The sequence below is a fragment of the Lissotriton helveticus genome, chromosome 3_1 (genome assembly GCF_964261635.1).
Source record: "Lissotriton helveticus chromosome 3_1, aLisHel1.1, whole genome shotgun sequence".
In the NCBI taxonomy this organism is placed as follows: Eukaryota; Metazoa; Chordata; class Amphibia; order Caudata; family Salamandridae; genus Lissotriton; species Lissotriton helveticus.
Window position 1 is genome coordinate 1,676,337,639 of NC_136061.1, and position 15,079 is coordinate 1,676,352,717.

The following is a 15,079-nucleotide window of genomic DNA, read 5'->3' on the forward strand; positions in this document are numbered from 1 at the left end:
TACAATATATATGTCTGCAATTTTTCAGTATATTTGAAAATTTCGAAATGCATTTATGTATTTTGGGGTGGTAAGGTATACACACTACTCTATAGTATGTTGTACTATGTTATACTATGCCTAGATTAGTAAATATGTCCATAGTTAGCGTGGAGTGGGTGTCATGTATTCCTATAGGTCCTGAATCGATCCCCCTATTCCTGACCCTATTCTAGTTAAACAAACCAACAAGTTAACTAGCAGTCAGCCCATGAGGCAGAAAACCCCCATGATGCAGATACCGTTATCCGACGCAGTCACACTACGGCACAGGAACGTGTTATCTGATTAGGTCATAACGCTTGCGATCTAATTAGACAAGCGATTTTCCTCCAGTCCCTGATAAGGCATACGGAGTTCTCATAACAAATCAAACCTATGACAACCTGGGCAAAACCCTGCGGCCATTGTTTTGATTTCACCGAGAACTTTAGTAAAAGAATGTGCTAACGAGCAAGTCGTATGACATCTTTATTGACGTATCTATGTCCATCCTTACGTCAATCTCGGCACCTTAAAGGTATAAATATTACCGATCTTGCCATATGCAAACACACGCGTGGTGACGAGACGGAGCAGCCATACTTGCCGAAGCGAAGAGCAGAGCAGACCCCGCTGGCAGCAGCCCCGCCTTTCTGACGCGCTGAGAGACGCGCTGCTTTCTCCTGCCGAGAATCCAGCACCGGCGTTTCTGGGCAGCCCTCGCAGGCAGCCTGGAATATCGAGACCAGAGAGAGAGATACCATTCCTCATTCATCCTAACTTCCAGGTACAGAACTGAATAACCCCTCACAGAGAATTCTTTAGTTATTCACTTGGCAAAAACAAACTTAACTTAAACTGTAACTTTCTATTCCCGCCCACGTATTAGACTTAGGTCAGGTACACGGGGTAGGCGTATCTAGAAACACCAGTTGAGTACGTTTAGTCAAATGTATATGTGTATGTAATATATTTTATTCATTTTAAAACATCTTATGGCTTAGAAACCATATCAATGTTTTTACAGTATTATTTTATACTATTGCTTTTAATGTATGCACTTTACTTAACTATAAGTATTGCAATAATATCGATCCATTTCTCTTGTATGAGAAAAGAGACTGATCAATAAATAACACCTTTTTATTGAACACGCCCCTCTCTTCCTTTTCTCTACATTCTGATGAGACTAAGAATGCACGTACTGACTGAGTAAAATAATTTGCCTTTTGTTCACACGACTCTCGAGATTGACTCTTGATTAGGGGAGAGCAAAGTTGTCATGTTCTATGGTTGTCAGAAACTAAATCCCTTCTTGTCTAATCAGGGAAGTTAAGTCCTCCTTGAACATTCGAGAAAGTTTCTAGTGAACTCTGAGCTAAGCTGGCAAACCCAAAACTTTAAGTCTAGTATCGACAGTAGTAGACCTAGTTAACGTCTGGCCTAGGCCTTTACTGCTGTAGGTATTATTCCAATGTGCAGAGCCTATTGGGAAGATAGGAACTACACTACAATAGAGGCTGATTAAGATAATATTCCACCTTTCCCTTGTATTCTTGTTGCTATGTTCCCTTTCTAAGCAGTACGGAACCTGTTGTAGCAGTTGAAAATGAATGTCAACTGATTAGCACTATGAGACTAATGTTGGACAGACTTGCACTCTAGAAAAGGGACTTGAGTGAGGACAGAAGTAAGGAAGACAATGTTTGTGTTCTCAGCCATTAAGCACACACATTTTTGGGCGTGCCTCATGACCAGCATATGATTATATATGCGTGTGTAACTTTATAAACTATCTACTTGCCCAAGAGATGGGAGGCTTTAGAAATATACTTACATACGGAGACATACAGTAACTCTCACCCGTATTATGAATAACGGATCACTGACAGAATATCGACAGTCAAAATATCGACAGTCAAAATATCGAGGTAAAAACTATAGAATGCCCGAATATCGACCTCCTATCTACAAACAGGTAAGTACAAAAATATCGACTCCAAAATATCGATAGGAAAAAATATAGATAGTCAAAATATCGATTTTTTAAAATATCTTAAAAGTAATTTTAAAGTACTATAATAATAAATATAACTTTTTTAAACATACTTAAAATACTTAAATAAACTTAAAATTAATAAATAATTATTGTAACTTTAAAAAAAAATGTTTAAAACATACATATATATATATATATATATATATACATATTATTAACAAAACATGTACAATATTTTTTCCGTAAGATAGCGAGAGGTTTAAATTTACTATTCCAACTCCAGTGAGTGCAACATTAGGGAAAGCATTGGATAGCGTAGGGATAAAAATTACTATTCCCACTCCAAAGAGTGCAACAGTAGGGAAAGCGTTGGATAGCGTAGGGGTGAAAATTACTATTCCAACTCCAGCGAGTGCAACAGTAGGGAAAGCGTTGGATAGCGCAGGGGTAAAAATTACTATTCCCACTCCAGCGAGTGCAACAGTAGGGAAAGCATTGGATAGCGTAGGGGTAAAAATTACTATTCCCACTCCAAAGAGTGCAACAGTAGGGAAAGCGTTGGATAGCGAAGGGGTAACAATTACTATTCCAACTCCAGCGAGTGCAACAGTAGAGAAAGCGTTGGATAGCGTAGGGATAAAAATTACTATTCCCACTCCAGAGAGTGCAACAGTAGGGAAGACGTTGGATAGCGTAGGGGTAAAAATTACTATTCCCACTCCAGTAAGTGCAACAGTAGGGAAAGAGTTGGATAGCGTAGGGATAAAAATGTACTATTCCCACTCCAGAGAGTGCAACAGTAGAGAAAGCGTTGGATAGTGTAGGGGTAAATATTACTATTCCCACTCCAGAGAGTGCAACAGTAGGGAAAGCGTTGGATAGCGTAGGGGGAAAAATTACTATTCCAACTCCAGCGAGTGCAATAGTAGGGAAAGCGTTGGATAGAGTAGGAGTAAAAATTACTATTCCCACTCCAAAGAGTGCAACAGTAGGGAAAGCGTTGGATAGCGTAGGGGGAAAAATTACTATTCCAACTCCAGCCAGTGCAACAGTAGGGAAAGCGTTAGATAGAGTAGGAGTAAAAATTACTATTCCCACTCCAGAGAGTGCAACAGTAGGGAAAGCGTTGGATAGCGTAGGGGTAAAAATTACTATTCCCACTCCAGAGAGTGCAATAGTAGGGAAAGCGTTGGATAGCGTAGGGGTAAAAATTACTATTCCCACTCCAGAGAGTGCAACAGTAGGGAAGACATTGGATAGCGTAGGGGTAAAAAGTACTATTCCAACTCCAGCGAGTGCAACAGTAGGGAAAGCGTTGGATAGCGTAGGGGTAAAAATTACTATTCCCACTCCAGCGTGTGCAACAGTAGGGAAAGCGTTGGATAGCGTAGGGGTAAAAATTACCATTCCCACTCCAGAGAGTGCAACAGTAGAGAAAGCGTTGGATGGCGTAGGGTTAAAAATAACTATTCCAACTCCAGCGAGTGCAACAGTAGGGAAAACGTCAGATAGCGTAGGGGTAAAAATTACTATTCCCTCTCCAGAGAGTGCAACAGTAAGGAAAGCGTTGGATAGCATAGGGGTAAATTTTATTATCCCCACTCTAGTGAAAATAAATTAATCTAAGTCACATAATTATAAATTAATCAATTAATACATTTTAATTACCAATTAAGAATTAATTAATTACCAATTAAAAATTAATTAACACTGTATTTAAAATAAATACCAATTAATTAATTATCATGTTTAATTAATTATATTAAATTACTTCCCACCCTATTCCCCTATAAACCCACAACCCGCTACTACAAATAAAATAATATTATTCACATAATTATCAATTAAACAATTAATTAAAATTAATTATCAATTATTTATCAATTATTTATCAATTAAAACTTAATTAACAATTAATTCTAAATAAATAACAAAAAATAAAATAACATATTTAATTAATTATAATTAAATTACTTCCCACCCTATTCCCCTATAAACCCACAACCTGCTACAGAATTATATTACACAAAAAGAAAAATTAATATTAACTTACCTAAAATTCGATATTTTTGTTGTCTATATTATGTCTAGTCGATATTATGTCCATTCTATATTTTTGATTCGATATTATGTCCATTTTATTCGATATTAAAATTTTCTAGTCGATATTTTGGTAGTCTATATTATGTCTAGCCGATATTATGTCCATTCTATATTTTTTACTCGATATTATGTCTAGTCGAAATTAAAAACTCGATATTTTGACTCTATACCATGAATAACAGTGGCTACGTAAGAAACATGAAAAGTTTGTCCATGATATGGAGTTTTGAAACTTAAACGTATATTAATGTATTCGTTTGATGATGTTTGATGCTGTACCCTACAATACTAGTCATTTCATTTGTTATTGCAGTGACCCCTGACGAAGGGCACCAGAGGCCCGAAATGCATTGGGCATTAAAATAAACTACACTGTCCTTGACAAAATTGCTTTACTCGTGTTCTGTGCAAGAGGTTTGGATGGCCCAGCCTTAACATTTGAAATCTTGAAAATTGTCAAATCCACTTCGTGCTTGGAGAGAAAATCTTTGAAAAATTTAACGAAAGTATGCATGAACTGGTTTACACCGAAATATATCGATTTACTTTGTTTAGTTGGACAACTGCCTACACTAGGTAACTCCAGTTGTGCGTTTAGCAGGGGCGATAACATGTCCCTATTTTGAGAATGTTATTTACCCAGGTGCTGGGAGGGCATGTCACCATGTCAAACGGCACTCCAATTGGGGGAACATCCTTTTCAACACAACTTTTACCACGCAGTACCTTTACGACGCAACTATTACAACGCATGTCATTACAACGCATTGTGCTGGGGGGCGCTCTAGGATAGGGAATGGATTTAATTTACTATCCAACACCTTCCCTACTATCCACGGGGACTGGAGTTGGAATAGTAAATTACATTATTCACTATCCAGCACTGCTTAACGCTATGCGTTGTAACAGCATGCATTGTAAAAACTGCGATGTAAAGGCATGCGTGGTAAAAGCATGCGTTGTAATGTCATACATCCCTCCAATTGTGGACGTACTTGTATAAGTTTGAAAAGCAATTGTAAGAAAATGGTGTGCATCCCTACTCCTGAGAATTCTTTCAGAAATATACTTGCCATGCTATAAAATCCAGTTGTCCCTTTTGATGACATTCGTGTTGAAAAATTATTGCAACATCATTATTATATCAGCATACGAATAATAGCCTCTGCTATTATGCTAGGACTCATATTATATCTGAGCTTTGATTCTAGCAAGACTCTAATTTTTCCATCTTTCCAGAAATGTACATGCAGGTGTTGGAAGTAGCAGGAAGTAATATTTATAGGGTTGGAATAAACTGTGAATCTGTCACACTCACATATTTACATGTTTAAGGGTATTCATTCACTCTTCTCTAGTATTTTCCTGTACTAGAAATGATTCAAAATTAACTTCTCACAAGTAAAAAGATTGTGCCACCCTCCGTTCGGATGAGTAGCTCTACAAAAGATATGAAATTAAGCTAAATAAATTAGTAGGTGCTATGAATATGGTTTTTAATGTAATTAACACCTGCAGATATCTTCGTCTGAATTTTTTACAGTGCATCTATATGCCCTGTGTACATGGACTGGAAAAGTCACACACCTCCCCCTAAATCATGGGTAGTAGCAAACATTTTCCCAGGGGCAAAAAGGTCATTTCTGGTGTGACCGAGGGCCGCAACACTGCCAGCATGGTGGTGGTCGTTGGGCTTGAGAAGTGTAAAGAGGACGTAGGGGAAGCAACACATGTATATCTAGTATTTGAATTGCACCTGGGAGCAATCCCAGCTTCTACACTGGACCAAACGGTGTGATCCTGGGCAATTGTTTTATTTCACTTTGCCTATTGGCATTGTGGTCAGGGTGGGGGAGGAAGGAGACATCAATGTTTCTATATTCGTGCTCGAAAACTGTCAGTTTAAAGAAAGAAATTGCTCTTTTAAAATCTGATGTACTGAGGTGAAATGCTTCTGCAAGTTAATGAAATACACTTTCTGAATTTTGAAGGGACTTCATCATATTTTTACATGTCTGTTGCAATGTTGCAAAATATCTTTAAAAATGAAAGTGTCCTTAAAGTGAAGAGGTGCGGGACAGCGTCCGTGCTTCTTATTTCTTTAACTTTTTTTTACTTTTTCAGTTCAACTGTAAATAAATGCTTGCATTTATTTAATATCTTTATGAGAATTAGAGCTTTGAAAAGTAAACAGCAGCCTAGTCCTGCTGTTTAACCAGGGCCCGGATGTAAAAGTCAGGCGGACGGCATACAGCCCCTGGAATTTACTTTGGGTGTCACTGCTCCAAATGATAGTGTCGAACAAAGCAGCTTAAAAAAACTTTTAGTGTTGCTCAATATGAATTTGCCTTGAAAAAACAAAAGACAAGACGTTTGGGAAAATAGGAACAGTTGGTTTAATTAAACACTGTGGCCAGGACTACAGCTTCCAGAAACAAATCCAAGGACTGTCTCAAAGCACAATCAATCCAAGCAATTGTTCTACAGTTTTTGGAGCAATGAATGTGCATTCGGTGATCCTTGTTTGGTAAAAGAATGCGGGTCTTGTCTGTGGAGTCATAAATAGGAGGTATCTGGTAACATATGCTGGTGGGCCTTGTGTGGGCACAATGTGGGTCATTGGGTAGTGTGTCCAGATGTCTGGCATGAGGGGCGCGTGATCAATGCATGTACTATGTGTGTTGTGTCCAGATTGGCTGCGTGTTCCTAACTCTATGTGGCATCTGACTTTATGATGTTTGGGAATGCTTGCACCCCTCTGACCATGTGTGCTTTAGCAAAGCTAATTTCCATGGACCATTGCGGTGTCACTGTGCTTATCTGGGGGATGGACCTGAGTTTCCTGTTCAAAACGTTTATGCCAGCTATGTGTCACCCAATCTATGACCTGTCAATCAGTTACCACTGTCCTGGGTTAGAGAGCCTGCCTGATCACATATTTTCGAAATGGGGTTCATGGAGAGTTCATGATGGGTGAATTTGACAATAGCATTGCAATTTCATCTGTGTATGCGAATGGACCATCATAAGCATTAGCACCGTGTTTATCAATAACAGCATTTCCCCTCTGTGATTGAATTTTGAACTACATTGTCTAACCTATACTTAAGAACAGTCACATTATTGGGGGCATTCTGTTTTTAAGTTTTGACTACTGCTACTACGTTCCTAGTTATTTGCATTCTACCTAGTTTGAGGACAGCATTTTTACAGCAAGAAGCACCCAATTGAAAGAAACCACACAAGATCAATAAAAGATGAGAATGGGCAACAGTGAGGTGCACAGTCCCATCAGCCACCGGGGGAGCCAGGCAAACCAGTTTAATATAAGAGGGAGGAATTCTTACCATCCACAGTACCACTCCATGTAATCTATACTTACAAAATGTAATCGGATGGTGTATCCGAACAACTCACTGGAGAAACAAAGGGAGGGAAAATGGACAGACGCACACATGTGTTAAGACAAGAACCCTCACTCACCCAAGGGTGACATGCTTCATCATTGGGTTCCTTCTTACACACTGGGACCAAACGATACCCAGTGTGGGCTACAACTCTCCCATAGGAGAGGAGTGCAAGGTGTTTTTTATCATCCCATGTAGGGCGGAGTGAAAGGGCAGAGAGCAAAACAAATAAAGTTAAATGTGAGTTTAAAACTATCTCCTGATAAGCAAGATTATTAGTGTCACCCATGGATAGATTAAAAAAGCTCAGTTTTATCCTACTAATAATTTGTTGTTGCAGTAGTAATCCTGTTCAGTATGAGGGAACTGTAGAGTCAGACATTTGGTGTATATGCTCAGTTGAGGATCCAATGGGTCGATTATGTCATCTGTTGAATTATGACTAAACCCCTTTAAGTCAGAACTCTACTGTTAGAAATCAGATTCCTACTTGGCTGAGTTAGGTACCAAGGCCAGGGAAGAACCACCACTCTAGTCAGGGTAAGCCAGACACACAATAAGATAAACTGTGCTCACCTTCTGGTAGCTTGGCAAAGAGCAGTCATGCTTATGTACAAAGACAATGTGTAAAGTATTTGTGCGACACACAGACACAGTAACACAATGAATACACCCAAAAACATCTCCACAAAGGTTTAGAGAAATTGAGAATATTTATCTGAGTGAAACATAACCAAAACAACAAAAATATAATAAGTAGAAGCCAAGATATTAGTTTTTAAAGAATAAACCTAACATAGTGCTTAGAAGTGAATGGCGGTCAAAAAGCTTCTTGAGGTCACGAGGGACCAGTGCAAATCCAAAGTTCAGGCCAACCATGATGGAGGGAAAGCCGGCTACAGGACCCACGCAGAGCCTGCTGAGAAAGTACCTTGGATGGAGCAAAGCGTCAACACTGAGGGCTCAATGTGTCAATCATTTCCATGCAGTAGGGTCACTTCATTGTCGTTGAGACTTGCTGAAGTGAAGGCAATGCGTTGCCGACGTACCACATAAATCGTTGTCATAAAGCCATGCAGGCTGTGGAACCACTGTTGTCGGTCAGACGCTGCACCAAAAGGCAATGTAGCCGAATTTCTCACACAGTCGATGCATGCATTGGTTTTTGATGAAAACAGCAGCAGAACTCACTTCTGAGGTCCAGAGCTTGGAGGGGGAACCTCAGGAAAGGCTAGAAATAACAGAAGGGAGAGTCCAACAACACCAGCAGAATTGTAGGAAGTATTTTGTGTCACTTAGACTTCAGAAAATAGGCGGCATGCCGGCAAGCCCTTGGAGATCACTTGCAGGGAAGTCAGAGTCCTGTCAGCAGAGTCAGGGAGCAGCAAGCAGAATGGCAACAAGCAGAAATGCACTTCTCCCAGAAAAGTAGCTCAGTTGAGTCCTTTCAGCAGCACAGAGTCCTTCTGACAGAGGTTCAGTTCAAGATCCAGAAGGGTCTAATTTTATGGGTCAGAGACCCAGTACGTATACCCAAAAGTGCCTTTGATGTAAGGGGTAATTTCAAAGGAACTCTCCGAAGTGCAAAAGGATCCTTTTCAACCCAGTCCTGTCTACCAGTCTACCTGTCTGGGAGGTAAATCAGTGCTTTGTGTGTGGACAAGACACGACCAATTGAATTGTAAGTGTCAGTCCCTCCCATTCTGCCCTGCCTAGGAAGACCCATCAGAATGCAGACGAATACAGATGAGCATCACCTCCCTGTGTTTGTGGCTGTCTAGAGGGAATGTACAAAGTGTAGCTGGCACCCAACCCAGACGTATATTGAAAACAGGGTGTCAGGCACAAAGAGCAGTAAGTATAGAGGGTACTTCTGTGTGTGGCACAATCAGTGCTGCAGCCCACTAGTAGCATTTGAGTGTTGCTCTTGGTATATGGTATACCACTTTACAAGGGGCTTACCAGTTATCCACCTATGCCAATCAGGTATACACCAATGTCATTATGTTTAGGGAGAAGCACATACACTTTATCACTGTTTAACAGTGGAAAAGTGCTCAGCATTCTGCAAAGACGGGCGGCAACAGACAAAATGGTTGGGGATTTCCCCCAACCATTTTGCTTATTACCTCTCATCTTTGACGATCTAAGGATGACAGGTCTAACACCCCCAAACCGTAATGATTACGAAATACCATGGAGCCTTATTGGCATGGGATAGCTGGCCTCGGTGCCAGTGTTTAGAGCTGCTCGTTCATGGAAAGTGAATGGAAGGGGGCAGTCTCCATTACCCCTAGGGCACGACATGTTCATGGGGCACCTGGTGCTAAATTATTTGCAGACTTCCTGATTCTGGGTCAGGGTTCCATAAGTAGCAGAGCAGCTACCTTGTTGTGATCTATTGAAAGACATCCTCTGTTCACAGCTTTTGTCTTAGTCTGTGGATACCTGTGTCCCCCCGGTTCCATCTGCCACTAGGCCAGTGGGAGAGATGGGGTGGCAGCCCATGGGAAGCTGCCTCCAACATGTGCAGTGCAGCATGGGGACCTCCTTCTCCTGTCCTGTGCCACTAGGTGCAGGGATGGGGACACAACACCTCACAGGGCAGCGGGGTGAACAGACGTCCAGAACAGACACAATTGGAGCCGCATGATGGTAAAAAGCTGATCAGTGGCTTAAGGAAGGTACCTCCTGAGTGCTATCATCATCGTCGTCTCCTGCCAGGGTATTCAGGTCAGCGGGTTGGGCCCAGCCACCTGATTGCCAGGCTGGGTGACCAGATGACCAGCCAATCACTGGCTGACCAGATAACCAGTCAGATGCTGGCAGGAGTGGGCACGAGGGCCTGCCGGAACAGCCAACTCTGACGTTTGTCTCCCACCCAGGCTCTGCAAAACCCCATGATAATCAATGAAAAATGGCTTTCCAGGCATACTCTAGGGGAAACAAGGGGTTGGCTGGGGTTTGACCCTCCTTAGATCCCAGGCGCATGCACCAGGAAGCTGGAAGGCACCAACCCTGGGCTTCTTTAGCTGATGGACTGGGTGACAATCCGTAGCTTGGGCACGGTGGCTGCAGACTGGCGAGGACTCTCATGCCTTTCCGGGGTGTGGAGCGGAGACACGTCCCAGTGTGAAGGCCCATGCTGATACCGGGCCAGGTTGGCATCAGACTGGGGAGAAATCTGTGTTTCATGCAGCCTGTACAGTTCCTTTTATTTGCTCATGAGAGGGAGACAACGCCAGGTTTCTCTGCACAAGGCAGAGCCACCATCCATATCCAGGCTATAGTGGTGCTGAACAGTTGCCCAGATTCCTCCCCCCAGTAGAGGCCGGTGAAGCCAAATCTTTTTCCTGGGAAGTCAATGCTCCAGGCACAGGGCAGGTGCACCTTCCCTACCTCAGCCAAGGTGGCATCAGTCCAGGAAGGAGTTTGGAGCTCATGTGCTCTGGACAGTTCCCATAATGCCCCCACAACCATTGGGTGAAGCCATGGCTTTTGCCTGGAAAGCAAAGGCTCTAAACACCAAGCACGGCCACCTTCCCTACTAAGGTCAGGGTGGCATCGGACCAGTGGAGGAGTCTGGGGCTCCTGCAGGCTGAACAGCTTGTGTAATTCCCCTTCTCCATGAGAGGCATGCAAAGCCATGGCTTTCGCCTGAGAAGCCAGGGCTCCAGGCACTGGGCAGGGCCACCTTCCCTACCTGGGCCAGGGTAGCGTTGGACCAGGAAGGTGCCTGGGGCTCCGGCAAGCTGGAAAACTTCCTTAATTCCCATGTTGGAAATCCCAGCCCTGCAGGCCAGAAGTGCTAGCCAGCAGGCCGAGCTTCCTACACTAGTCGGGGCAGGGTAGAGCCCCCTGCAAGGTCTAGTTTCAAGACGCCTACCAGTTAACTTGTCAGCTTCTTTGTGGGCCAGAAGGTCACTTGTGACACTCCCAAGGCCAATTCACCGAATGCACGAGCATGGGGTAGTGAACTACGTGACTAACCCTGCCTTTCGTATTTGAATTCCTCCCAGGCCTATCCCTAATATATTCCATGAATCTTCGCTGCCTCTCTCAACAAGTTAATATAACACACAGCTAAATAACACATGACATACAAATTGGATTTCAATGGTTTAGCCAGAATGACAGCTTTCAATTGGCAGCAAAAAAGAAGGGAAATATAATGTATAATAATCGACTACTGTCTGGATGCTCATTTCTGCTGGAGACAAAACCACACCTTCTTTGCCAAAACGCCCTTTGGTGGGGGTGGAGCTATTGCAAGTTTGACTTGGCAGGGTCGTTGAATGCTTTCGAAGTTCCAGATTCATACAGCACTCACTCTGTTACTCCAATTTGAGTCCTTGAGAGCAGTGTATCGTAAGTAAAAACTCTTTATCATTCATGAATTTCAACTCCAGAATTGAAATATTTTTCTCCGCACATTGCCTACTGCAGCCTTAAAGGAAATGATCATAGTGGAGGAAGGAGTTAGGTAAGTCTGCCACTGTTAATTTAAGACATGTGACTATATTCTTTGCTGTACATGTGGGTAAACACATACTAGGTATTAGCTACACATTCATATAGTTGTATCTACGTTAGTTTATAAAAGCGACATATATTTAGATTAACATGCAGCTTTACATATTAGATTTAAAATAACTTATTGATTTCAGACTTTGCAGGGTTATCCTTGTTTGTGACTTTTATTTCCTATTTTATAACCGTATAAATCTTGTAAATATTGAGTGTGATATTCGTAAAGTATACTATACATGATTTGTTGATTATCCAACAGTAGACTGGATATTTGAAATTAAAAAAGTTACTGAACATGTTTACATACTCATTTGTTCAGTTCAAATTAACCAGCAAATTATGACAGGCAGCCAAAGCCAAGTATTTACACAACACAAAAATACAATTGTGATGGGACCTTTTTCAGGGGTCATTAGGTAAAGGATGATTGTTGGGTTTAGACTGTGGCAATCAGAGCCTTTCATCCCGTTGTCTTTGATGCTCAGTTTTGGGCTCCATACGAAGGTTAAGCCTTTGGCAGGAAAGCTAGAAGGGTGGGGGTGGCTTTGGAGTGGTGGGGGCCAGTTTTGGATCAGTGGGAGACGGTTTTGCAGTGATACTGCAATACCGGCCCCCAGTAACCAAAGCAGTAGTGCTGGGGGCCGGGCTGGTTAAGTAGGAGCGCTTCACTCTTGCATCCCCCCAGGGGAGAAGCCGGTCCCACAAAATTGCCAGGGCTTCTTTCGGTTCCCAGTCGCGCCTTGGTGGTGTTTGGATTGTGAAACCACCAAATCAAATGCAGTTTTGGTTTGGTTGTTTGGTCTGGGGGGCCCTGAGTCATGTCTGCTAAGTTTGTGTAATTTATTCTCATCCTGCTCCAAGAATAAAATACAAAACAGTGACCTTAATGTAAAGCAGGTGAGAGAGAGAGAAACAGAGATATCCATCTGCTGGCTGAATTCCAAAATGCGAAAACCAGATAACCAAAAATCAATACCACCTTCCCTGCTTTTCCAAAGTGTATGATCCTCTGCAAACATTTTATTTCACAGAGCCTCCTTTTTCTTTATTTTCACATATAAGAGTACCTTTAAATAATTAATTTCAGGATGTGTACTTTACAAGCTCCTTTCGTGTTTGAATTAATAGACTATAATCTTGTTCCATCTTTAATAACAATGTCTGCCATGTTTAGTATTTAGATGAGTGCTGACTTGCCTCTTGGGCCAATAATGGCATTGTCGTTAGGGAGAAAGCAATTAAAGTTTCTAGGTTCAAAGTCATTATTGTTTCTAGGTCTGATGTGCTAAGGAAAAATGCAGTTTTTTTTTTACACGATATACATGCCAAATGTTGTCACGCCTTGAATTGTGTGCGTACTTTTATAGACATCAAGACCCTCAACCTAATTTGCTGTTGCATCCACCTCTATTTGCAAATTGGGCTTAGTACATGGAGCTGTCAGTCACCTGATAACATTCTTTATAAAAAGTGACAACAGGACATATGGAGCCCCGTCTACATACACAGTTCTGAAGCTCTGCCATCAAGGCTTTTCGCAACAGACATGAAGAAGAGTGAGTGCAGGGAAAATACATTTAAACGTGATCCCAGGGCAAGGAGTCCTGGCTATTGTATTGAACGTGACCATATTCATGAGGTCCCTGGGAGAACTACCAGTCCAGGTAGAACAGGTAGATGGTCAAGCTTCAGAAGGCAGGTTTGGGGGGGTGACACTCCCCAAATGCATTCTTGGCTTGGTGGTTGGGTCTGGGGGTCCTGGGTCATGTTTGTTATGTCTATGCTTATTGAAGTGTTCATTAAAGAGGTGCAAATGCGCTACATTCTGGAATTAACATATAATGGCAGAAGTAGGCTTAGAAAGCAGTGCAGGTCTCAGGTTTCCTCACATACTACTGGCAATCAGACACCCAAAAGGTGAGAGGACTTATGCTTACAAAGTCCAACCACTTGCAATAGCTTGGGATAGCATTTCAACCCATCATGTTGCACCCACTGTGCTACTACTATAAACAGAGGCCCACCCAAGGCAAATCTTTTCTGACCCTGTTCATCATGGAAACAGTCCTCCCTGAACCTTGGTCATCTCATCTTTCCACCCTGCATCTCTGCTTTTTACAGTTGGGACATTTGAGATTCACAGTTGGAACATCTCTCTGCCTAGCAAACACCCTGTCAAGGACACTCCATTAGTACTTTATATTGAGATTACGTAATGAAATTGAGTTTTCCAAGGCCTACTTATGTTGTTGCCATATTCTGTAGAAAAAAGATACCGGCCACTTGTTTACGTTTTGCTATTCTAAGACAGTCAAGATCTGGGGTATGAAAAAGAACTGATGAAAAGCTCTCAGGATTTTTTTGTTACATGTCAATTTTCCCTCTGCCTGCTCTCATAATCATTCGGAAACAATTTACACAGCTCCTAAATACATTTTATTTGATATATTTATGTGTTTGCTGTTGAAGGATTATCGGCCACATGCATCATTGCACCCGTTTGCGATTCCTAAATTGCGAAAATTAAGGAATCGCAATTTAGAAATCGCAAACTGCAATGCATGAAAAATTCGCATTTTTTTTTGCGATTCGGTATTTTTCCTTAATTGCGATTCAGAATTTACGAATCGCAATTAAGGAAAAGCCTTCCCATTGATTCCTATGGGCCAAAAGGCCCATTGGAATGAATGGGAAGGCATTCACATTTTGCGAATTTCAAATTGAGATTCGCAAAATGTGAATGCAATTTCAAGGGTGCAGGGGGGGGTCCAAAGAACCCCTCCCTGCTCCCCTGAAATGTAACTTCAAATGCAATTTACACACACACATGCCCCAATGGCATGTGTGTGTGTAAATTAATACTTAAATGCAATTTGTGCATATTTGAACGTTTTCGGTAAATTAGCATGAAGGTCAACTTCATGCTATTTTACCACTTCCAAAATGCAAATTCGCAATTAAAAAATGATAATGCATTGCATTTAAGCAATCTGAAATTGCGATTTCTTAAATGCAATCG

The 15,079-nt window shown here is 41.7% G+C and overlaps 1 protein-coding gene across 6 annotated transcripts in view; it reads left to right on the forward strand.

The window, feature by feature from the left end:
• LOC144823715 (histamine N-methyltransferase A-like) overlaps positions 1 to 15,079 on the forward strand; it is a 612,337-nt gene that overhangs the window by 33,034 nt on the left and 564,224 nt on the right. Inside the window, exon 1 of one of the 6 annotated variants that reach the window (XM_078682470.1) lies at positions 11,880 to 11,898. The exons of 4 other annotated variants lie outside the window; for them this stretch is intronic. The gene's annotated coding sequence lies outside the window, so the exon portion shown is untranslated. Of the gene's footprint in view, positions 1 to 11,879; positions 11,899 to 11,994; positions 12,014 to 15,079 lie in introns of those variants that run through there. One more of the 6 variants, XM_078682471.1, reaches the window with a different exon arrangement.